General features: G+C 37.5%; 1 protein-coding gene across 1 annotated transcript in view; it reads left to right on the top strand.

Annotated features, from left to right (window-relative positions):
• Positions 1–27,038, top strand: part of PRIM2 (DNA primase subunit 2) — a 353,134-nt gene that overhangs the window by 127,049 nt on the left and 199,047 nt on the right. The window lies entirely within an intron of this gene.

Below are 27,038 nucleotides of genomic sequence, written 5' to 3'. Positions count from 1 at the left end.
CCAAATCATCATTCAGTTTTCTGAAAGAAATTTGAAAGAATGAAAAACTTCTGTCTTTGTATAGCAACCACTTTTTTTTTTTAATGTTTGTTTTTCTGAGAGAGAGGACAGAGGGTAAGTGGGGGAGGGACAGAGAGAGAGAGAGAGAGAGAGAGAGAGGGAGAATCTGAAGCAAGCTCCAGGCTCTGAGCTGTCAGCACAGAGCCTGATGTGGGGCTCGAACCCCTGAACCGCAAGATCATGACCTGAGCTGAAGTCGGGTGACTGAGCCACCCAGGCACCCCCCATTTTTTAAATGTATTTTTTTTAATGTGTAGCAAGCACTTTCTAAGGTGCATACTTCCAAAACTATTTTATTAAGATAATGCTATATAGAAATTTCTATAGAAAAATTTAACACTAACTAAAATGTGTTTCTGGCAACATATTTGAATCAAAATAGATTAACTGGAAATCCGATCACTTTTAAGAGATATATTTTCATATCAACAAGAGTTTCATAATACCATGTAATGATAATAGAATGTTCATTTATAATTTACGGTTTCTTTGAGGCATTAGCATAGTTTTTGAGAGTAAATTCTGATATAGTCTGGGAATTGGATGGGAAGAGGAAGAGTTCAAAGGAATACATTTTTGTCTGACAGTTAACACTTTTGAGGATGTGTTTTATACTTGGGATGATATGAAAAAAATTTAAACCATCTTTAAATCAAATTGAGGTTTATGTTTTCATTTTGATCAACAGGGATTAATTTGGAAAGTAAAAAATAATCGGCTGATATACATGTAAATTTCTATCCAAAGTTGACATTTTAGTTTTAGGTGCTGAGTTTGTATCGAAAAACTATGATCAAGAAGCACCTGGGTGGCTCAGTTGGTTGGGTGTCCAACTCTTGATTTCAACTCAGATCATGATCCCAGGGTCATGGGATCAAGCCCTGAGTGGGGCTCCGCACTGAGCGTAGAGCCTGCTTGATATTCATATTCTCTCTCTCTCTCTCTCTCTCTCTCTCTCTCTCTCTCCCCCTCCCTCCCTCTCTCCCTCTCTCCCTCCCCCCCCATTCAAGCATGTGTGCTCTCTCTCTAAAATTAAAAAAAAAAAATTATGATCAAATAATTTCTCATTAAATTGTCAAGCGTTCACATTAAAAAGTCCTCTTGAACAATTAAAGTTACCTTGTTCTTGTGTTTGACTTTAAACTTCAGAAACTAAATCTTCTAATTGCAAGGAGAATAAAATGACAAAATGTGTCAGTTAGGATTATTCAATTATTTTATGTAAATACAAACCCATTTACTTAGGAGAACCATCACACCTTTTAAAATGTGATCAATCAACACCTTTCTTAGAATTGCTTTCATTGAGCTAATGAATAGATATTTTTATTCTTGAAATACTGCATTTTTTATTCTCCTTATTAATGGTCCTCCCTACAAAGGAGTAAATAAATCATGGGGCTGCTAGTGGTTCTAAGTGCTTTTCAGAGAGCATTTAAGTGCTTGTAATCGCTAAGCAAAGGAGTACTATAGATTAAATGTGTTGTAAACCACACATGAAAGCAATGTCTTTTTTTATTATCTGTAACTTTAATGAAAAGAAAATGTTAATTTAGGGTAATGAAATAGACCTCCAAGTATGATCGGTGAATAGACCATTAGGTTAATTAAAATGAGGATATGTATCACTGCTGTGCTGAAACTATCATTGTGAAAGAGACAGATTCATTTAGTGCTTGAATAGTAAAATTCAGAATGTGTCACTCCCAAACTAGATTTACTACACAAAGGAACAAGATTGATGACAAGGGTAATTCGGTTTTGTTTCATTTACTTTTACCTGCCACATTACTTGTCATTTTAGAGAGCCTGTCACTTAAAGGTGAAAATTTATCCAATCTTTTAAAAACCAATTAAGTATAAATTTTGTTGCTTTCCTATCTGTCCATCATCCTAGCTGAATTAAACACAAAAACAAGATTTAAGTAATAGGCAAGCGTACAGATTATAATAGCACTTTCAAAAAGTTAGCAATTTTAAATTTATTGATTTGCAAAATGCAGCTGAAACTACCACTACAACTTTTTGGTTATTAGCTCTTTTCATTGTCTAGTTCCCAAACGTGTCGGAAACTTATTTCATGTACTTTGTTGTCCACTTGGCCAATTAACTGTTTGAACTTACTAATAACTTCAGTGCTTCAGTAGATACTATACCATAGTTTATAAAAGATTTTTGAATGATTTTTACTTCTTCCCTTTGAAAAATCTTAGCATTGTGCCACCTGTAAAGTAGGTTTTTAGTAAGTACTTCCTATTTTGATTTAAGAGGCTTGGCTTGTGTTTAAACAAAAATAAAGTTCTGTATACTCTTGAGCTATTCTGTTTCACCCATCATATTCCTAATTTAATATATTAATTTCTATTTGGAGTTTAGATCTAAATTACAGCATCTGGCCTGATAGTCAATCAGTGTGATTATCACCAATAGTTTTTTGTCTGGGATCTGAAGTATGAATGCATGTATTAAGTGATTTATAAAGCAGTTGCTTTCCCTAATGATTTATGTGATAGTCAACCAAGTATTTATTGAATTCTAGTTCTGAGCCCAGTATTATAGTAGGTACTTTCATGTGCTTTAAGGCTTTCCTTGGGAAACCTCCTTGGGAGGTTGTACATGATCAACATGTGTGTATAAAACAATCTGTTTCTCTTCTTAACCTGACACATAAAAACAGTTTTTAGGAAGATGAGATCTTCTTTCTGTTTTGTTTTTTAACCTCTTGATTCTGGGAAAATATTTTCTTATTTTTGCCTTAATTATCTAGTTTTCTGAAATTTATCTGGATGATATTTAGTAGGAGATATTTGATGAGTTTATATAAGTTATATATTTAATATCTTTGATTATATGTGAACATTACCTTAAGTAAAATTGATACAGGAAGAAAAAATAATGTTTATATTAGAAAGTGAATCTTTATTCTGTAATTGGACTTACCATAATTGCATTAGAGCACCTAATAGGTCTTATTTTGTCCCACCCTCTTTTTTTCCCCCACTGAAGACTCACTTGGGCTCTTTAAGAAAACAGGGGATTGTAATGATTCCTTCATCCTGAATAGGGTCAGAAAGCTATAGTGTTTAAGTCAGCTCCAGAGTTTGGAAACTCTCATCAATATACTAATGAGCCACATGATCTCTTTTTTATATGACTCTTTCTTTCTTTGTGTCTGGTCCATTTTTAGAATTCTAACTGCATACTACCTTCATCATTTATTTGGTTTCTCTTTTTTTGTCTCCCAGCTTCTACTTATAATTAGTTTTGGCTTGTCATAAAGTATATTAGATTCAACCTTGGCATTTGTTTATTGCTCATCACCTAGGTCTTTCTCTTTCTTATTTTACATTCCTGGAAGAAATAATCTACTTGACTTGTATTCCAGCCAAAATAGGCTAATTTATGTTGAGGTAACAGAAATGATTCACATAATTCCTTATTCATGCTATATGTTCATCATGGATTGGTTGGCAGCTCCCATATTGTCTTCATTCCAGGACCCACGCCGCAGCCGTTTTTTGAAGCACTGTCAGAAAACAGAGAGGCCAATCATGTACCAGCTTATACCGCTTTCACCCAGAAGTGACATATCACTTTGGCTCATACTTCATTGACCAAGTTACCTCACCACCCATGACATTAATGGGATGAGAAAGTATACTCCTTCAATGTGCCCTGGAAGAGAACTGCAGTTATCTTAGTGGACGACAACAGCAATGACTATTGCAGTTGGCCCCTCTAGCTATGAGCTATTCACTTTACTTTTCTTCCTACGTGAAATACATTCTCTCTTTTCTTAGGATACAGTTTAAAAATCTTACAGGCATTCATATCCATATCCTTAGCCATGTGACTTCCAATAACTCTGGTAGCCAAAGTGTACTCTCCCATGTAACTTTTTGGTCAATGGAACATGGGTAGATATGATGTATCCAACTCTGAGCAGAAGCTTTAAATGTGGTTTGTGTGGTCTGACTTGAATTCTTTCCAGATAGGAAATAGCTCCTTCTGCTGGAATCCCTGTATGAGAAGACATGTAGAGTAGACCTGCAACATGGAGCAGAGCTTGACCCAGTCTTTATCTTTCATTTAACAGGAACAAAAAAATGAATGTTTGATGTGGTAGGTCACTGAGATTTTGGATTTGTTGCTACCACAAAAGCTTACTTTACATAATGGAATTTGGAGTTAAGACAAACTGGGCTTGCGTGTTAACTCTTCTGGTTGTGTGATTTGGGGTAGGTTATTTAAGTTCCCTGAGACTGGGTTTCTTCTCTGTATGATGGAGGTAATAATAAGGCCTACCTTACAGTTCTGATGTGAGGATTAAATTGGATAACTTGTAAAATATTTAATATAGCACTCAACATATGAGAGAAGGGTTCAGTAAGTGTCATTTCTCTTCCTTTTATCTTCCACCTTGCTTCCCCAGTTAGCAGAGTTGTTTGAATACAGGATTATCTAAAAGAAATTAAGTAATTGGAGTTAATTGTGAGATAAGGGATTGAATACAATGCTTGCCTCCAGTGGGCCTTTTTAGCCCAAATTTAAGAGTTTCCTTCTGAGGAGAGTCCAGGGTACTCTTAGAACTAATCTTTTTTGGGGTGCCTGAGTGGCTCAGTTGGTTAGGTGTCTGACTTCGGCTCAGGTCATGATCTCATGATCTGTGGGTTTGAGCCCCACGTCGGGCTCTGTGCTGACAACTCAGAGTCTGGAGCCTGCTTCTAATTCTCTGTCTCTCTCTGCCCCTCGCTGCTTGTGCTCTGTCTCTCTCTATCTCTCAAGGATAAATAAACATTAAAAGAATTAAAAAATAAAAAGAACTAATCTTTTTTGCAAATGATGGGTTTCTACGTAGTGATAAGTCAACTAGGTTTTTAACTGAGCTGAATCAGCCCCGCTATAGCATGCCTCCCAAACCTCCAACCCTTCAAAGAAAAACTCTTCTGCCTGTTGAATAGTCAGGTTGCATAAAGGAGCCCCATTGTTACCACCACCAACCTTGTCCATGGAGGTTTACCTGTTACACAGGCACTAAGAAGAGTTAATTTAATAGCTTGTCAGTGACCCATGATTTGCCATAGCTCAAGAAGAAGAGACATCTGTGAATATATATACAATGAACTTGTACCCATGGGGGAAGAGATAAGATGATGCTAATAGTGTGTGTGTTCGCTGCTATTAAAAATGAGATGAAGCATCCTGGTCACAAGTAGTAATGAAAAAGTATGTAGTCTACACATTTAGAGACGTGTAGGATAAAAACAGACAAACTAATTCTCAATCTTGACAATAAGGATAAAACTGAGAGAAGAGACTAAGACCAGTTAAAGCTCAACCTTGTGGCAAGGATCAAATCAAGAATATGGTTTCATGCCTTATGGTGGTTCTAAAATAGGGCTAAAAACTCTTTGATATTGTTCCCTTCAAAAGGTGGAAAGTGGCTATTTACTGGATGGAATGTGGCAGAAGTGATGCATGTGACTTACAAGACTAGTTCATAATAGGAATTGTGGTATCCTTCATATTCTTGCTCTTGGATTGCTCATGTGACCATGAGAGAAACGAGCTGCCATGTTAGGAGGACACTCATGCAGCCCTGTGGAAAGGTACATATATGAAAGAATGCACACTTTCTGTGACTAGCTAGGAGGAATTGGGGCCACTAGTCAATGTGAATGAACCATCTTGGACACAGATCTCTAGCCCCTTCAGCTCTAGTCAAGTCTTCAGGTGATGGCAGCCCTTGCTACCAACTTTACCATCTAGCTAGGGCACATCTGAATTTCTAACTCTCAGAAACTATGTGAGACAATATATTTTAGAATTATTTATCACACAGCAATGGGTAATTAATGCTTAGTGAAATCTCTCAGTAAAGTATCTTTTAAGTGACATCCAATATATTCTTTCAATATACAGTATGTCCTTTCAGTTGGACAGAATGACTCAAAAAAAGAGTTGTCACATTTATAATTTACATTTCGTTTTTTCTCCATTAGAAATGCTTTTTTTTTTTTTTTTTTTAGTTTATTTATTTTGAGAGAGAGAGACAGCCTGAGTTGGGGAGGGGCAGAGAATCCCAAGCAGGCTCCACGCTCCCAGTGTAGAGCCCACCGTGGGACTTCAACTCACGAAATCGTGAGATCACAACCTGAGCCAAAACCAAGAGTCCAACACTTAACTGACTGAGCCACCCAGGCGCCCCTCAGTTAAAAATGTTTTTAAGGGGCACCTGGGTGGCTTAGTTGGTTAAGCATCTGACTTTGGCTCAGGTCATTATCTCGTGGCTCTTGGGTTCAAGCCCTGCATCGGGCTTTGGGCTGACAGCACAGAGCCTGCTTTGGATTCTGTGTCTCCCTCTTTCTGCCTCTCCCTGCTCATGTTCTACCTCAAAAACAAACAATCACTTAAAAACTTTAAAAAATGTTTTTAATAACACACTTAAAAGGGGTACAGAGATGGAAAAAGCTTAGCCTGTTTTGGAAAAGTATAAAGTATTCTGTTTTATTTTTATCTGACTTTTTTTTTTTTTTAAGTTTATTTGAGAAAGAGTGTGTGTGTGAGCACTCAAGTAAGGAAGGGGTAGCAGAGAGAGAGAGGGAGAGAGAGAATCCCAAGCAGACTCTGTACTGTCAGCATGGAGCCTGATGAGGGGCTTGAATTCATGAACTGTGAGATCATGACCTGAGCTGAAACCAAGAGTTGGAGCTTAGCTGACTGATCTGCCCAGGCACCCCTCTGAAGACTTTTTCATTGGTGTTTATTTTTTGTTTGATTTTCTACCCCAGTGATTTTCCAAATATTTCCTGAGCCTAATACTTCAAACGGTTTGTACCAGTCTGGGTTCTCTAGAGAAACAGACCCAATAGGAGAGAATATGGAGAGAGACAGATTCTCCAGGAAACTTATTTTTGGTCTTAAGGCCTTCAACTGATTGAATGAGGCTCACCCACGTTTTCAAGGGTAATCTCCTTTTCATAAAGTCTGCTGATAGTAAATATTAATTTCATCTCCAACATACCTTCATTACAATACCTAGATTAGTGTTTGACCATACTGGGCACCATAGCCTAGCCAAGGTGACATGTGAAATTAATCATCCCGCAGATGAAAAGGGCAGAAGATGAGCGTTCCAGACACTCAGAAACCCTCCTTTCTCACCTACTTGTATTGAAGGTTGTTGCAGCCTTGTTCTCCATGCTTTTCTTAGTACCTTTGATGCCATGTGGTGAGAACAGTAATATATAAACCAGTTTGAACAGCTTTGTTTTGGTCTCCAAACTGGGAGCTTTGTTCCTCAAACTTATTTTTAAAGAAAAAGTATATTTTGTTCATTATTAGATCTAAAAGTAGCTTGTTAGATATCAGAGAGAGGATGGGTCTAGAAAAATTGTTTTTGCTGCTGGTCACTTGCTACCAATAGAAAAGTTAGGAACATGTTAAATGTGTTGGAATGTTGAATTTAGTGATAGTTTTTGATGGGCTTTTGTGGTGCTTTCTAAGGTATTCAGGAATACACCCAAGTCTCAGTAAGCTTCTCCTTTGAGAATTGAACAGTCTGTGCAATTTCACAAATGACAATACTTCTGAAAACCATCAGGAGGATATTATTCTGTAATGCTTGTCAAGTTCTGTCTTCTTTATCAGGTTAAATATATCTACTGGATTTTAAACTTCTGTCATTTTAAAGAGTGCCTTTTAAGAGTTTACTGATTTAAGTCTTTTGATAGGCCTTGCTTATAGGTGTCAGCTTGATTTTACTTTTTAAAAATGCCTTTAAATTGAACTTTAAGGTTGACTTCTAGGTATAACTTCTGAATCTATAGGTTTGATTTACTGCAAAAGTAATATTATTAATTTTATATTACTGCTTCTAAGCTGTGTTTTCCTTGCTTTTGGATTTTCCCTATGAAAAATGAAGAAGGACTCCTTAACCAAGTTTTATTGGGGTAAGATCAATTTTATGAAGCCTGACGACTTCTTATTCTGAATTTTACCTGAGCAATGTTCCAGCTCAACTGAATGGCTCATAATGTTGAGTGACTCTCTCGTCAGCTACTTTATTGATTAATGACACAGATAAGAAAAATGTACCTTGTTGCAGTGGGATTAGAATCAAGGAAACTAGAAATCTCTCATTTCATTGTGAGACCATTGAAAGTCTGTATTTAAGGATGATATGATCCATGAAAGAGAAGGAAAAGTCAGGTTTTAGTTAAGCCATGTGGATCAGAGAGAGGAGGAACAGAGAAGGCTCATGCAGCAGTATAGTTTTGAAAATTACTTGTGGGAAGGGGAGGGGGGTCATCTGGGAAGCCAGCAAAACATTACACAAAACCTTGGTAAGTAAGTGGCTTTGCTGACATAGTAGAAACATGAGCACTGTTACTGATTGTCTTGTTGTTTAGCTGTCAGAGAAGATTGTGCTGCTTCCTACATCTGCCCTCACATGCTACCTCACCTGCTCCATCTTACTGAGACGGATAAACCTTGTAGTTCAAGACTGTCAAGGGCACTGCAATTAGTACTAAATCATTCTCGCTCTGACAACTTCTGGCAACAGAAGCTTCTGGCAGATGTGCAAGTGCATTTTCAGAGTGTCTGAATGTCTGAGTGGTATAGAAGAGCTTTTAGCATGCTTGGTATCTTAATCTGATGGTGAATTCAGTGTAAGTCAACTTTTAGAAGAGGAGAAATATTAGAAATCATGGTACGCTGTTGAGTTTTCTCTTTCTTTTCTTCTTTCTTTTCTTTCTTTCTCTCTCTCTCTCTCTCTCTCTCTCTTCCTTCCTCTCTCTCTCTCTCTCTCTCTCTCTCTCTCTCTCTCTCTCTCTCTCTCTCTTTCAGGTTTATTTTGAGATGGGCAGAGAGAGGGAGAGAGAATCCTAAGCAGGCTCTGTACTGACAGTGTGTGCGGAGTCCTTTGCGGGGCTGAAACCCACAAACCGTGAGATCATGACCTGAGCTGAAATTGAGACGCTTAACTGACTGAGCCATTGAGGGGGTCCCTTAAAATTTAAAGAAAAAAAAAAAAAATAAATGAGATTAACTAGCGTCTTAGTTACCAGTCTTCAAAACTATAAATTATCTTTTCATATGTCTGGCCCAACACTTGTGTAGGATTTTGTCAGGTAGTGTGCAGGAGTTTACTCTCCTAGTTTTTTCATCTGTGACCTGCTGTGGCCCAGACTTTGGCCTCTGCCGGATGCTGTACCTGGAGAGCTCAGTGTTGGAAGGAGTGCGTCCTTTTTCACTTAAAAGAGCCCTACATCCCTGGAGCTGCTATTGTGACCATGACTTTTTCCCTAGGATTGAGTTAATGTCAGAGTGTCACCCAGCATGCTGTAGAAGTTTGTATTCCCTTTCATAATTATTTTTAACAACAAAAAAATCTCTGATGTTCTTTGCTTATAATTTGATTTCTCTTGAAAGTGGAGTCTTTAACAAAAAAAGGGGGAAGTTTCCAGTTAATCAGGATTTAACTGCTTTGGAGGAAAGCTGACAGCTGTTAAACCAATACAGCCTGACATCCCCAGCTATTTGCTACTCTTCAGTTTCTGGTTCATTATGTTGCGTGTTAGTATTGTTTCTATCAGGGCAAACTTGTGCTCAGTAGTGAGAAATGAGCCAGCTTTTGCAGCATGTTGAGACCGTTCTGGCTTTTGTACAGATTAAAGAGATGGGATTTTCTGAGTGGCAGTCGACTAGCGGGAAGAGCATTGGATTGTAAATCTAGGACTGCGTTTTGGACCTAGTTTTCTTACGACCAGCATGATTTCTTCAACTTAGCAAATGAGGGAGATTAGGCCAGATGATGTCCTTCGTGTCGTTAACTTATTCCTTCTTTGATTCTGTGATTCAAAACACTTTGTGGTTTGTTTGTTTTTTTTGGAGATGGAGGGCAGAAGTGCTCACAAATATCTTTCAAAGCATCTTCATAGATTTCAAACTGTTCAGGTCTTCACAATGTACATTAAGCATTGGATGTTAACAGTATCTTAAACCCATGTACACCATCTTCCTCACACAGAGGTTCCCACCTTCAGGTGGTGGTGATATTCCAGCAGTCATAGGGTGGGTTAGTTGGCTGATTAAAGAAGAGAAATGTGATGGCTGTTGTCTTAACTCATTGGCCTTGTGATTGGATCAGCATTCATTACGTGATTTGTACGTCTCTTGTAATATGGTTCCTGCTTCTTCCTGTCTAGTCACAGTGGCCTTCTTTTAGTTCCTAAAATGCCACGTGCTTCTACCTGACACTGGGTCCACTTTATATTTGCTCTTCTCTCTGCCAGGAATGCTGTAGGACAGCTGACAATACTGACTCCATCTTTAGCCTTCTATCTTGTTCAGGTCGCTCGCTGACTCCCCTGGGGCTGTGTGTTCCAGGTCCCCTGGAGATTAACAGACAGATGTCCACCAAGGCTGGGATGGGGGGAGCTTGCTTTGGCCCTCTGTAGACTGGTAAAGATAACATAGTCTCTCCCCTTCCCGAAGCATAGGTGGTGCCACAAAATCTAATTAAATGTTAGCTGTCAGTCAGGTGCATGCAGACCCTTTGATCTTACTGAAGTGCCCTCCCATGTATCTTCTTGTTCTATAAAATCTGTAGGCTAAGGTCCGACTTCTGCGGAGAATGGCCATGCAGCATCCGATCGTTACCTGATCGATCCCCGCTGTCAGTAAGTTACTCTCAATAAAACTGTAAACTGGATGGAGCTGCCTGCTTCACTTTTTGGTTTCAAAGTACCTTCTCATTTTGGAAGATACTTTACTGTCCCTCCTCCACCTTCTAACAAATGTTCTTTGCTGTTCTGCCTTCCTAGGGGAATGTTCTTAGCCTTCTCAACCTCTTTTCAGTTAGCTAACTGCTACTCACTTCCAGGTCTTCCCCTCAAACATCGCTTAAAAAGAACCATTCTTCTGACCCAGCTGACAAGGTCACTTCTGCTTATACACAGTTACAGTACCATATACCTTTCTTTTGTAGCATTTGCCATTATTATAATGTCATTTATTTGTGTGGTTGATTAGTTCGTTCCTTCTCCTATGTATTGTAAGCTCCACGAGAATGCAGATCATGCCCATTTTTGCTCTCTTTATATTTATTGCTTTCTTTCCCCCAAGTTTTCATTTAAATTCCAGTTCATTAAGATACTGCAATATTAGTTTCAGGTTTAGAATTTCGTGATTCATCACTTACGTATATCACCCAGTGCTCATCACACGTGTCCTCCTTAATGCCCATCACCCATCACCCTTAGCCCATCCCCCCAACCACCTCCCCTCCAGTAATCCTCAATGTGTTCTCTGTAGTTTAAAGAGTCTGTTTTCTGGTTTGCCTCTGTTTTTTTCTCCCTATATTCATCTGTTTTGCTTTTTAAATTCACATATGAGTGAAATCATGGTATTTGTCTTGCTCTGAGGCAGCCTAGAGAGTGGACTCTGGTACGAGATTGGCTGTGTTCACATCTCAGCTCTGCCATTAGCTATAACTTTGCTTGGGGAAGTTAATCTCTTGTGGCTCAGTTTCCTCAAATGTAAAGAGGAGAAATAATAGATACATGTCACAGGGTTGTTGTGACGATTAGGTGAGTTGAACTCTTAGAACAGTATCTGGTATATTTATTGTAATGTTTATTAGTATTTTCTATCATTATTTTCTGACCCTCTGGGTATTCTCTGGAAGTATATATCATATATATATATATATATATATATATATATATATACACACACACATATATATATACATATATATACATACATATATATATACATATATATGTATATATATATTTATTTATTTTTATTTTTATTTTTTATTTTTTTGCTTAAATTATCCTTTGGACTATATTGCTTACAACTTAGTGCCCTGACTGATATTTACAACACACACTTGTTGAATGATAACTGTGGGTAGGGTATAGCCATAGTCACAGGTTTCTTTTTCAGAAGGGGTTTATAGAACCATTTCTACATGCGTGTCGGGGCCAAAGCTTGTATTATTTTTATTAAAATACATAACTTTCTCTCTAATTTGTTTTGGATTGACTTAGTTCATTCAATATCTCATACTTTGACTTCAGGCTTATTGCAATATTTGTTTGAGCAAAATCTGAAAGAGAAATTCTCCCTGAGGGTGAAATGCATCACATGTTAGGATATCTGGCTGGTGTCAGGTAGTGATTTCATTATCTTTACCACTTCAGTTATCTTGGCATACATTTATTGCTGATAATCTGTGAAAAGCCTATTTAACTCACTTCTCATCCTGAGTGAAGGGCCATCCAGAGCCCGAGTTTCCCTCTGGAACCCTTTTTATGTTGCTGAGGAGTACAATGTCTCCTGGCAGATTAGCTTTCAGCCTGTGAAAGCAGATACTTTCAAACGGGAAAATGTCATGCAAGGTGAACTATTGGTATTTTCACAGCAGGCAAATTCTCACCACCCTCAGTATAAAAACACTACTGAATCACATTTATGGTTTTGTCATCATTACAATGAGAACAGATAGTGACATTTAAACCTAGGAAAATTTCACCCCGATATTGACTGTTAATGTGAAAAACTTGAAAAAGCAGGTAGAACACTGTGACCTTAGTGATGTGAATTCTCTAATCAGAGCATACAGAGCAGTCAAATATTTGACTTATTGATTTTTTAGAGAACCAAGCTGTTTTGTATGCAAGGTATGAAAATCGTATGAGTTTTGTCCTTGGTTCAGAATAAGCAATGAGAGCCAGGGTTCTATGCAGTAGATTTGAATTTATGTTGAGTAGTATACACTTTTAATATTTTAACATATATTACCAGAAGGGATATTCAGTTTTCTCATGTATTTATATTTGTGTGTTTAAAACACAGTAATTAGTATTTACATATTAATTTCTGGTTTGAAAATGGTATTAAGGGGCACTTGGGTGGCTCAGTCAGTTAAGTGTCCAACTGTTGATTTCGGCTCAGGTCATGATCTCACAGTTATGAGAGCGAGCTCTGTGTTGGGCTGTGCACGAAGCATGGAGCCTGCTTAAGATATGCTCATGCGTGCTTGCCTGTTTGTGCTTTCTCTCTAAAATTAAAATGGTATTAATTTATTAATATATACTGTTTTTAAGAACCTAGTGTAAAAAAAAAAAAAAAAAAGAACCTAGTGTAGTATCTTCAGTCCCCAGCCATACAGGGTTATAAACTTCCTCTGCCCACATTTGAACATACTCCTTTTCTACATTCTCAGCCTTCTAAAATTTGTTTTTCTGTAAAACTACCCATCTAGATTATCTTTCAATTTCTAGTCCATTGAAAGCGAAAAATATAGTAAGTTGAGTTACCGTGACTTCTTAAAGAAGCCTTTCCATTTTAATTTAAGTTCACCTTAAGAAACACAGGTTATCTTTTGGACAAACAGTATTCAAAAAATTCTGCTCCCTAAAACAGTAATGCAAGTAGATTTTTATTTGAACGATGCGGCATTTTTATCAGAAATGTTTTTCATTTTCTCTTAATCTTTTCAATCACATCTTACAAATATTTGAAAACACTTTTATTTCTTTGGATAACTCTCTTGTCCATGCTGCCATCTTCTCTTTGTGATGCCCTGTTCTGCTACTGCCTTTTTATTTAAATTCCATCACAAATCAGTTGGCTTGGGTTTTTAGTGTGCTAGTTTCTTTAAGATGAGGGGGCAAAGTTCTCTTTGGGTAATATCTAGCAAAGCTTAAGACTGCAAGGAGCATTGCTGTTTGGTAGAAGAACGTGTAGAGAATAAATAGGAACTGTCATATCTCACAATGACTTTTAGAAACCTTAAATTCCAGAATTCTGCTTTAATTTTTAACTGCTGTTGAGAATTTATTCCAGAAAAGGTATTTATTAAGTAATTACACATAACCTTGCTGTTAGCAGACATTAATTCTAGTTTGCTAGGATTAATATATGTTGTCTTTTAAAATCTTACTGGATTTCAGTTACAGCTAAGTTTAGTTATAGCCTATTATCTTGTGCTTTCATTTTTAAGGTACAAATAGTGCATGGATTCTAGATTGTCATGAATACCGTGCTTTCTTCTTAGAGTTTGGCATTGTGGTTGTTCCACCCCACTAACTATTCTTTCCTCTTAAGAACCTCAGAGATTGAGTGGGGGGAAGCCAGGATGAGTCCCTGTAGCAGCTTCTAGGGTACAGTTACGAAGATGAATAAAACCACCTGTTTAAATTCTGTGAGATCGGAATCTGATTCTCTCTGTTCAATTTTTGAAAAAGCATTTGTGGAAAATTACAATGATAGCAATTGAATTGGCCCCATATGACACAGATTTATAGAGATATTAGAGTTTTGTTTTATTTTTTTTAATCCAGAGTCTACTTTTTCTTGTCCTTTGGCATTTTAGATCTTGCCTTTCTCTAGGGGGCATCTCATTAGGGAAAAGTACTTGGACAGTGAAATGAGATGTGAGCTTGAGGAAAGAAGACCAGAACAGGGTACTAAACAAATAGTAGAGATAGAGAAATGGCCAAGGCAGAAGTGAGAGCAGGAGAGGCAAGGGGAGGGAACTAACAGAACAAGAAGATAGACTGTAAGAATGGTGTCTTTCAAATACTTTGTTGTTTTTTTAAGTAGGCTTCACCCCCAGCTCAGAGCCCAATATGGAGTTTGAACTCACAACTCGGAGATCAAGACCTGAGCTGAGATCAAGAGTTGGACACTTAACTGACTGAGCCACCCAGGCGCCCCTTTAAAATTCTTCTTGATTTGTGTTTTTATGTTGGGGCAGTTATACTTAATGTATCATTCTGTTGGTGGAATAGAGGAATTTAGTCAGTGCCAAATCTAGGAATGTTCAAGTCTCAGAATAACTTAATTAAATATATAATAGGCAAATGAGAAAATTTACTATTCTGTTAGATTGAATGTAAAAAGGGCTAGTTACAGAAAAATTATTTTGCTTAAAATAAAAGCATATTTTTTAAAGTTTGCTTTAGAGAGCAGAAAGCAGTTGTATTGTAAGAGTGTGTGTAATTATCTGCATTCCTTTCCAGCCTCTTTGGGATCAAATTGGTTTTCTCCCCAAGAAAGGCAATTATATGCAGGAGGCCACTTTTTGTTGAATTACTGTGTGTTGCACGCAGCGCATCCCGCAAACCTGAAATCACAGATGCGCTGCTATGATTTATAATACCCATTAATTACAGCTTTGTATTAAAGGCTTTTAGTTTTCTGCTTCAGTAAACCTAAATTCTCCTTTTGAAGAAGAATTGCTTACATTAGGTGTTATGCTAAATAGTGAGTCCTGTCTTTTAGAATCTCATCAAAAGTACTTGGTGCAGTGAGATCTTCTCAGTTGACATTAAGTGCAGCCCAGTCAAGCTGTTTAACTTTGTAGGGTGATGAGCTAACTGGAAGAGCTACTGGTCTTATAATGAGGAGGCCTCCCACAACACGGCTCAAAGGGAAGACTGCAAAGCATTAATCAGAAAGTATTCATCCACCAGCTGTTGATCATCTTTGTAGTACTGTGCCAGGCTCTGTACCCAGTACACGCTCTTCCTGGACAGCTCAGTGCTTCTCAGCCCCAGCTGTTCTTTAGATCCACCTGGGGGCTTGAATCCCACCCACCCCCCCCCCCCCCCCCCCCCCCCCGCCTCCACTAAATACCAGGTGTGGATGTTTTTTAAAGGGCTCCTTATTGAATATAATGTGTAGCCAAGAATGAAAACACAAGTCTATTCAGTCCTATTTGGTGGCTTTTCACCTGAAAAGTTATATTTCCTCTTTGTTTTTTTGGCTTTGTATTTCCATATTCCTTCTAGAAGTTGAAAATATGATCAAGCAAAACAAATGAACAAAACCAGATTGCATTGTTTTCTCTTGGGCTTCTGCCATGGTCTAATTCTATTCAGGGACAAACATTTCCTGGCACCTCCCTTAAATTTTGTAACTTCACTTTCCCCCCACCCCCCATGTGACGAGTGTCTAATCTGAGGTTTCTTTGCTAAACTTGGCCATTTTATAGTCTGATCAGGGACCTGCTTTTTAGTGACGTTTTGTCATTTTTTTCTCTGTGAATATTTAAAACTACATTTTAACTCAGAAACATTTTAAAATAAGGATTTATAGTGTTTTACATTACATCTTTCTTACATGTTGTTACTCATTAAACTTCACATACCTGAAGTATGTATGTATGTATGTATTTATTATTTCTGGTTATATATATATATATATTTTATTTACTTATTTATATACATACCTGAAGAATTTTTTTAATGAGAGGAGGCAAAGTAAGTACAGATTTATCTTGTGAGGCACCAGGTTGTCCATTTGAAAATGGGGTTAGTGTTCACTGTCTACAAATGCTACTATGCTCTCTTTTGTTTGAATATATTTGGAAGTAGTAATTTAGTTGTGGCAGGTGGTCCTAAATGATGTAAGAAGTTCTGAAGGAAAAATATTAATAAATCTAATAATGGTAGTGGCACCTACAGTTTTTGTGAAAGCTTAGTTGATGTTAAACAGCACTAAGTGCTCCCCATGCAAGGCCAGTTGAAGCCTCACCTCATCTTATGAGATGTACATACTGTTGTTGTTCCTATTTTATAGTGAAGAAAATGGAAGCCAGTGGGTGGAAGAGCCCAGATTTGCCTGAACCAGCGCCTGACTCTTAACCCATGGTGTTCTGCCTTTTTTCTTACCTATGTGTATCTCAGTGCTGACACATTCTAGCAGAGAGCTCTTGCTTGCATCCCCTTTCCTTCCAGAGGAACTCATTGACTTAATTTGCTTCAGCCTTTTGCTTTCTTCCCTACTTGAATATAGGCAACCATCTGCTTTTGGCATCCTTCTTGCACATGTAGTAGACTAGGCCTTAATGAATGTAGGCATGCTTTGGGGCTTGGCAGAGTGAAGGGGGCACCAGAAAGCCCTGCGGAGAGTGTTGAATACATTTCCCTTACAGAAGTAAATATAATTTGATTGGTAACTGTATTCTTTTTTTTCTTGTTAACAGCTTTATTGAGGTATAATTTACATAACATACAATTCAGTCATTTAAAGTGTGCAATTCAGTGGTTTGGGTTGTGTAACCAGCACTGCAATCAATTTCAGAACATTTTTATCACCCACAAAAGAAACCCTATAATGTTTGGCTTCCTGCCTCAATCTACCCATCTCCTTACTCTATAGATTTGCCTATTTTATGTAAATGGAATCATATGATATGTGGTCTTTGTGATTGGCTTCTTTCACTTAGCATGTTATTTCCATCCATGTGGTAACATGTATCAACTTAATTTCTCTTTATTATCTAATAATATGTCTTTATATGGACGTAGTTGCTTGGTGTCTGTGTTCTGGCTTTTACATCTTACACCCCTGGCTCCCAGCATTGTTTTGACTATTACAGCTTAATAACACACAAGAAAAGAGACCCAGCTGCACAGCTTAAGTGGGAGTAAAATAGAACCATCCATTTTTTTGTGTGCATTTATTACCTTTTTATTGAGTACCTAGTATATGTACAGCACTCTGCTAGATTTTATAGTATATAAAAGATCTGATGGGGTGCCTGAGTGGCTCAGTCAGTTAAGCATATGGTTTTGGCTCTGGTCATGATCTCACGGTTCATGAGTTCGAGCCCTGCATTGGGTCTCTCTGCTGTCAGCACAGAGCCTGCTTCAGATCCTCTGTCTAACTCTCTCTGCCCCTCCCCTGCACACGTGTATGCACTCTCTCTCTGTCACTCTCTCTGTCTCTCTCTCTGTCTCTCTGTCTCTCTCTCTCTCTCTCTCTCTCTCAAGAATAAATAAGTAAACTAACAACAACAACAACAAAAGATATGATGTAATATGTGACCTATGCTGTACGTGTGTTAGAAGCAAAGCCAGGTTCAGAGTAAGGAAAGAATTCTCTTTGAGATTTGTGGGTGCCAGTTCTTGTGCCCAGCGTGTTGTTGTTTTATTATTGTTTGCTTGTTTGTTGTTAAATCATTACCTTTCACTGAAGTGCTTTTAGGTCTCCTAGATATGAGCTAATATTCAGTAAGTTCATCCCTAGCCCACCCTCCCGTGAATTTAAATGTTAAAATGTGAGTCTGAATCATTCTGGAATTTTTCCAGTTTAAAACTAATAAATATTAAAATTTTATTAGAAACTGGAAGGTCATGAGTCCTAATGAATCTAAAAACTTAGAATATTAGTCCAACTTACAGAAATGTTCAGAAATGGTAAAGTATATTCAGCCACCAAAATTGCACAATGATAATATCATACTTAATTCAGTTGGAACTCAAGTTAAAGGCAGGTTTGATGGATGGAAAACCTTATAGCTTCTGCGCACCCTGGTAAGCATTGCATCAGTACCAGTTCAGCCACTTGAGTAAACTACGGATCCACGAGAGAAATTCTCTTTAGGATATTTTGAAGTGTCATCCGTGTGCTTCAGTTAGATTTTGTAGCTAGCGTGTCGCCCTTCCCTGTTGCTTAATGTTACTTAACATTATACCACATGAAAATATTCAGTGTCACCGTCATTGTAATATGGCACTATTAGGAATGTTTCACTGTGTACTTATTTTGCTCTTTGCTAAAAACTCTGTAGACTGTCTTGATTCATTGATTTAAATATCCTATAGTGTAAGTAATATGATTATGTGATTCCACTTCCTGATTTGTGAATTAGTTAGATTTTAAGAATTTTGTAAAATTTAATTGCTGGTTTTTGAAGATGATATATTCGATATTACTTACAAATAGTGTTGAATAGTTATAGTTTGAAGTGTATATATTTAAAAGTAGAATAATGACATCTTGAAAATTAATACCATTTAGTATCAAAAATGTTTCTTTAAGACTTGATATCCAGGGGCACCTCAGTGGCTCAGTTGGTTAAGCATCTGACTTGGGCTCAGGTTGTGATCTCGTGGTTCGTGAGTTTGAGCCCTACATTGGGCCTTGTGCTAACAGCTCAGAGCCTGGACCCTGCTTTGGATTCTGTGTCTCCCTCTCTCTGTGCCCCTCCCCTGCTTGCACTGTGTCTCTATCTCACTCTCTCAAAAATAAACATTTAAAAAATTAAAAAACAAAACAAAAAAAGGACTTGATATCCAGAGAAAATTGTTCCACTCTTCAAAGGAAACCAAAATGCCTTTTATTTGTATAAAAATTTTCTGATGAGTGTTTATTTTTATACTGTGTTCACAGGTAATTTTTTCATATTCATATGGCTCCAAGCTGTATATTGCTACTACTGCTACTAATAACAAAATAACAATAGGTATTTTAATTAAGTAGTAAATAGTAAAGACTAGATTTTTAAGGGTAGAATAATAGGAAATTATAGTAGTAAGAGAGAAGGGTAATAGGGGATTGGAGACTTGAGTGAGGAAAGACATACTTGGAAGAAGTCAGCATAAAGCAAGTAGTATCTATGGGTGATTATAGAAGGTATTAAAGTAGTATAAACCCTACTTGTGTTGTAAGCTGTTCGTGTCTGAGGTAGCATATTATTCCTTGTTCACAGACATACTAGATATTCAGTGTGTCTGAGAATTCAGAATCATGCACTGTACTAAAACATAGATAATAAATACTAACACTACTAATGTCTAGAGTGTGTTGTTTACTATAGGCCAGGTAATTGTGTATGTTTAACACTCGTAATCTTGTCAGGTGTAGTGATTTTTTACAGATAAGGAAACTGAGACTCAGAGGTAAAATTACTGGCTAAAGGTCACTTAATTTTGACTAATCCTGTTATCTGTGTTCTTTACCACTGTTCCACTACCTTGTTTTGTTATTTTCTGTTGGATTCTTTTTCTTAAGTGATAAATACTGTGTAATCTTTGTAACAGGTTGAACAAATAAGAGGTATATCATTTCTTGATGTATACAAAACACATATAAGATATATAGAGATTAACACACTCTAATATTGTTTAAGCTTTTTTGCCTTTGTAAGAATGTATCTTCGATGGAAATTTGCAAGTGAGCTTTCGTTGGTGAGAGTACTAGAATTTGTATCTACTTGGTGTTATACAGACCTGGGTTTGAAGTTGAGCAATGCCAATCTCCTAACTGATCCCTTGGGCAAGTTTTTTTAACATCTCTAAGGCTGGGTTTCCTCTTCTGTGAAGTGGTTATCATTATTTCTGTGGCTCTGTTAACTGATTGTCCTGGAGAGTGGCGATAATTGCTTAAACTATATTCTAGGTTAAAAACTTATTATAGTCATTGCATATAAATTTTAGAAGCTGGCCAAAAATATAAAGAAATCCTCTGAATTAAGAATAGATCATTGGGGGCACCTGGGTGGCTCATTTGGTGAAGCATCGACTCTTGATTTAGGTTCAGGTCATGATCTCACGGTTTGTGAGATCAAGCCCCCCGTGTGTCGGGCTCCGTACTGGCAGCGTGGTGCCTGTTGGGAATTTTCTTTCTCCCTCTCTCTCTGCCCCTCCCCTGCTGTTTCTCTGTCAAAATAAATAAAACAAACTTAAAAAAATGGATCATTGGAACAGATTTGAGTGTTAGTTGATAATTCTGAGCATTAAGTGATGGTCTTTTTTATACAGTAAAATATTTGAAATTGCTTGATTGCCTATGGTTATTTGGTTGATGTGTTTGTGGGTTGCTCAAAAACAAAAGCATCAAAACTTAAAATAATTCTTGCAAAAGGAACAGGAGTAGGAAAAGTTATGTGAGTGCTTTTATTCATACCCTTTTCATGATATTCATCTTGTTTCTCAGGTCTTAAGCAGAGAGAGAAATAATGATTTTTCTTGTCTGAGTAAAGGATAATTTGAAGCTATTCCTTGGAGAATTCTAAAAGATACACATTTGAGCAAAGTCTAAAATGTTGTTTCTCCTGTCTTACAGGGGGCAAAAACGTTCTCTCTCTTGTTTCTCCCTCGCAGCTGGATGGATATATTGTCCCATATATATATGGCCTTTGAAGAGTACTCAGGTGCACCACTGTCCACCTTATGGTGCTTAGATGGCTAAGAAAATAGCAGATAAAAAGACCTGGCAGCATATATAAGGATGTGTGTATTGGGAGGGGTGGTGTTTAGATTTGTAAAACACTTTGCCTGTTGAAAATTCAGCCAATATTGGGGCGCCTGGGTGGCTCAGTCGGTTAAGCGTCCGACTTCGGCTCAGGTCACGATCTTGCGGTATGTGAGTTCGAGCCCCGCGTCGGGCTCTGTGCTGACTGCTCAGAGCCTGGAGCCTGTTTCAGATTCTGTGTCTCCCTCTCTCTCTGACCCTCCCTGTTCATGCTCTGTCTCTCTCTGTCTCAAAAATAAATAAACGTTAAAAAAAAAAAAAAAAAGAAAATTCAGCCAATATATATTGCCTACCATATGCAAGGTCACTAGCTAGTTGGTAGGCAAGATAAAAAGATGAGCGAGAATAGCCATGAATATGGAGAGCCACTAGTCTGAAGGGAAGCCAAAACAAGTAATGATAATATTAGGCAGGATATGGCAGTTTGCATTATAGAATAAATAGTTGTGGCATTCAGAGGAAGGAGAGATAGTATCTAGTTGAAGGAAGCAGAAGTGTTCGGAAGAAGGTGCAATTTGAAATGGATATTAAGGGATAAGAAGGATTTCCCCAGATGGGATGGAGTTGAAAGAGTTAGTTAGGCAGATGATCCAGAGAGACTCTTGTAGGGTAAAAGTTAGAATTATAAATGCATGACTTATGTTTAGGATATAGTAGATGTCCACTTGGAAGTGAGGTAAGGTGAAGAGTAGGGGACAGTGAGAGGACCTTGAAATCTGAGTGCATTTGTACTTAAGTAGGCAGTGGAAACCCATCTATGACTTTTAAAATTTTTTATTTTTTAGGTTATTTTGAAATAACTGTAGATTCATAGGATGTTGCAAAAAAATGTATATCCTTTACCCATTTTCCTCCAGTGGAAACATCTTGCATAATAAGTTGTAGGACTACATGAAAACTAAGAAATTGGTTTTGGTATAGCCCACAGAATTATTCATATTTCACCAGTTTTATGTTTGTATTATGTGTGTGTTTATGTAATTTTATCACATGTATAGATTTAGTGTAACTATCACCACAGGGCTTTCCTTAATAGCTACACCCATTCTCTCCTCTCTACCTCCACCCTATTGCTGGAAAACACTATAATCTGTTCTTCATTTCTATATTTTTATTATTTCAAGAATATTATATAAATGGAATCACACAGTATGTAATTTTTAAAAATAAAAACCTTTTATTTTCAAATAATAATAGATATATAGAAGTTACAAATACAGTGCAGTTTCCTCCATTTGCTTAGTTTGCCCAGTGTTCATATCCTGCAGAACTATATTAATTATCAAAAGCAGGATATTGGCAGTGGTGTAATGTACATGTATAGTTCTGTGCTATCTTATCGCATGGTAGGTTTACATAACCATCATGGAAGTCAAGACACAGAACCAATCAGTCATCATGAACCTTTCCCTCATTCTACCCTTTACAGTCACACCCATATCCCTCCCGCCTCTACTCCATCCCTAATCCCTGATAGTCACTAATCTGCTTTCCCTATAATTATATCATTTCAAGACTATTATGTAAATGGACTTGCACAGTATGTGACCTTTAAGATTGACTTTTTTTTTTCCTCAGCATTATGCCCTTGAGATCCATCCAAGTTGTGTCATGTGTCAGTAGTTTGTTCTTTTTATCACTGCATGGTATTTGTTTAACCATTCATCTGTTGAAGGGCATTTGGATTGTTTCCACTTTTGAGCTATTATGAATAAAGCTGCCGTCAATATTTGTGTGCAGGTTTTTGTATGAACATAGATTCTGATTTTCTTTCTGGTAAACACCCAAGGGTGCAATTACTGAATCATATGGTAATTATTCGTTAGTATTTGGTGTTATTGCTATATTTTATTGTTTCTGTTCTTACAGATGTGTAGTGATAACTGTGGTTTTAATTTGCTTTTCCTTAATGGCTAGTGATGTTGAGGTGATTTTTTTTTTTTCCATTAAAGAATTTGAATTAAAAACTGATATGTTTAGCTGATACATTTTTCTGGTGTGGATAGGTGAGGAGTGAAATAAGAGAAAGATTAATTTAGAAGCTGTTGAACTAATTTAGGTGGGACATTCAGAAAGCTTCTTGGGTGGCCAAGGTCAGTGGAGAAGGAATGGTGGGAATGTCTGGACAGGTATGGATGAGCACAGAAAAAGTAAAATGAAAATTTGGGCATTGATGTTTAGAGTGCTTTTGACAATAAATAAATAATTCAGAATTTTATTTTTAGTTTTAGAAAAATGAAGAATTTGGTTTCAGTTTGAGTGCAGATAGATTATTTGGGTGGAGATGTCCAGAAAGTTATACATTGGAGTCTGTAGCTTAGAAAGGTTAGGGCCAGAAGTATTGGAAAAAAATCAAATATGGAGAGATGATAGTTCACATTTTGCTTGCAAAGGGGCAATAGTAAAGAAAAGAAATTTATAAATCAGAGATTTAGAAGAAAACCTGAGGGAATCCATTTAATAGATAATGGTGGCCAATATCTATTGACACGAGTGCCAAATCTGAAGGGATTGTAGTGTGAATGTGAGCATTAACTATGGAGATTTTTCTTTTTAAGTTTATTTATTTTTGAGAGAAAGAGAGCATAAGTGAGGGAGGGGCAGAGAGAGAGAGAGAGGGAGGCACAGAATCTGAAGCAGGCTCCAGGCTCTGAGCTGTCAAAACAGAGCCTGACACAGGGCTCGGACTCATGGACCATGAGATCATGACCTGAGCCACCCAGATGCCCCTTGAGATTTCTTTTTTTTTTTTTTTTTTTTAAACACAGGAGAAATAAGCATGTTTATATGAAGAGGAAAGAGGAACCAATAGGACCATGAAAGATTTAAGATGTATGTGAGGGCAAATCATCTCAAAGCTGCAGGGCAGATGAACTTGGTCAAAGCAAAATGTGATGATAATGTTAGGGAGAGCATCAAGAGACAGGAGCAAACATCATCTTTGTCAAGGAAATTAAATATATCTTGCATGGTACCCGAGAAGGAAGAAAGAGGTGGATGAGCCAAACAGAGATTTTTTTTTTTTTTTTGAGGAGGTAGACTGAGGAACAGCATCACATTGCCTCCTTGACCCTTTTAGGAACATAGATGGTTTTTTAAATAAGCATTTTAGATGATTCCAGATTATTTATTTTTAAAACAATGGCTTTGATTAAAGCCTTAGGATATGAGCACAATACAATCTTTCATTAAAATGTTTAAACAGCAGCAGCAAAAAGAAATGCCAGCAGCATAAACAATATATCTTATTCTATCAGTGGGCTTGTGTTAAAAGGGATGCACTGCTGTCTTACTGATATATCTGACCAGAAAGAAATTGTCGGGGTTTTTTAATTATTACTTTAACATTTATTTATTTTTGAGAGACAGAGTGTGAGTGGGGCAGAATCAGAGAGAGAGAGGGAGACACAGAATCCGAAGCAGACTCTAGGCTCTGAGTTGTCAGCACAGAGCCCAAGTCGGGGCTCAAACCCATGAACCGCAAGATCATAACCTGAGCCAAAGTTGGATGCTTAACTGAGCCCCCAAGGTACCACTAAGAAATTGTCTTTTCAAACATTTTCTGGCTGGGGCATCTGACTTTGGCTCAGATCATGATCTCCTGGTTCGTGGGTTTGAGCACACCCCCCCCCCCCCCCCCCCCCCCTGCCCCTTGGGCTCCATGCTTGACAGCTCAGAGCCTAGAGCCTGCTTCGGATTCTGCGTGTGCCTCTCCCCCATTCACACTCTGTCTCTGTCTCTGTTTCTCTCTCTCAAAAATAAATAAATGTTAAAAAAAAATTAAAACAGTTTATGGCTAACTGAAAATACACTAATCACCTATGATTTATAGCTTAAAACATCCAAAGCAAAATTTATAACTCTCTGTCAGAAGCTAGGATTAAAAAAAATTTTTTTTAATCTTTATTTATTTTTGAGAGAGAGACAGAGTGCAAGCAGGGGAAGAACAGAGAGAGAGGGAGAGAGGTAGACAGACACAGAATCCAAAGCAGGCTCCAAGCTGTCAGCATAGAGCCCGACGCAGAGTTTGAACTCTGGGACCGCGAGATCATGACCTGAGCTGAAGTCAGACACTTAAGTGACAGCCACCTAGGCACCCCATAAACTAAGGGTTTTTTTTAGTGATACAGGATAGATGAGAGGATTACTGGGCAAGGCATTGTTACTATTGACTCAATGTTGATGATGGTGTTCTGTAGGTCTAGGAAGCAAAAGCAGGAGAAGACTCATTCAGTAGGAGAGTGGGAATATTGAAGGCAAAGCCATTGTTGTGTCGCATCTAGGGTTTTTGATTGGGAGAGATGGTGTTGGCATTACACCATCATTAATCACTGAGACTTGGTATTTCACCTAACAGAATTACCTTTGTTGTAAGGTGAAATATTTATTTTCTTTGAAATGCAGTTACATAACTTGGAGTGAAATGTGAGCCAGTATTGGTCTGAACTAAAGAAAGGCACCAGAAGATAAATTGTGATGCAGAAGTAGTAAACAAGTAAATGAAGTGGCCTGAGTTTGGTGCTAAAGCGAAAGGTATTTTAGTAGTTCTTTTTTTTTTTTTTTTTTTTTTTAATGTTTATTTATTTTTGAGAGGGTGAGAGGGAGGGACAAAGAGTGAGAGAGAGGGAGAGAGAGAATCCCAGCAGGCTCCACACTGTCAGCGCAGAGCCCAATGTGGGGCTCAAGCCCACAAACCGTGAGATCATGACCTGAGCCAAAATCAAGAGTCAGATGCTTAACTGACTGAGCTATCCAGGTGCCCCAAAATATTAAGTAGTTATGGTGTCATTAAAATAGTACTGGGCTTTGTTTTATTTTATTTTATTTTATTTTATTTTATTTTATTTTATTTTATTTTATTTTATTTTATTTACAGTACCTTATGCTATTTCAAATATTTGATTCTATGATCGTTGTTAAAATAGTTAAAATCTACTTCATTTTGCTTGTTCACAAATATTATTTTGACTGCTTGAGCTTTATAGATTTAAAAGCTTTACAACATGGAAAATTAAAATCATGTTCTTCACTTGGATGATTGCACCAAATCTTTTTGTAGCAGATTCTAAAACCTGATGCATGATAGTATTTACATAGATGTTGAGAAAGTAAATAATAGAGGTAGGGATTGTTACCGGCTTATGCTGTCACTAGCTGTTGAACTTGCCGTCTGCTCACCGCCACCCCCCCCACCCCCCACCCCCCACAAGAAAGTATAGACATTAGTGTCAACTGGAAACTATTTGGAATGAGAAAAAACTCACCTGGTTTCTTGTCACACTCAGAATCAAAAAAAAAAAAATCCCAACTCATAGCCTGTCCAGATCAATTTTGTAAAACTGCTATTGCCTTTCTTCCCTAGCTGTACCATTTTTTTTTTTTTTCTTGTTTCAGGGACTTTGTATTTGTTCTCCTTCACCATGGACCACTCTTTTTCCAGTTTTCTTTTGTTTGTTTTGTTTTTGTTTTTTTTTTTGTGGTCCCTTGAACACTTGAACTTTAGGCCCTTAGCATTTATTTTTCCCTTTTCCTAGAATGTTTTCCCCCCTGATATTTATGTGGTTTGTGTTCTCACTTTATTCAGGTCTCTCTCCTCAAATGTCATCTTGTAAGACTTTCTAATAGAAAATTTTCCTTAGAAGAGTCTTACCCCCCAAGTCTTCCTCACTACTCCCTCTCCCCTTAGATGTCATCTTCAGTCTAGCACTCGTACCTGACGTGGAATTTTGTGTTTGTTTATTGTTCCCATCACTACCGGGCAGGGATTTCCCCTTGCTCATTTTTCCATCTTTAGCATCTTGAGCAGTGACTGTCAGGGAGGAGGGACTAAAGTATTGATGAATGGATGAATACTTGCCTAATTAAGTTGAAAAGACCAGTTACTATGAAGCTGGTATTTTGGAGATAGTATTTGA

The sequence above is a fragment of the Panthera pardus genome, unplaced genomic scaffold (assembly GCF_024362965.1).
Source record: "Panthera pardus isolate Hobbes unplaced genomic scaffold, ASM2436296v1 HiC_scaffold_17, whole genome shotgun sequence".
NCBI lineage: Eukaryota > Metazoa > Chordata > Mammalia > Carnivora > Felidae > Panthera > Panthera pardus.
Note: the sequence above shows the minus strand (reverse complement) of the source record. Positions and strands in the feature narration are given on the sequence as shown.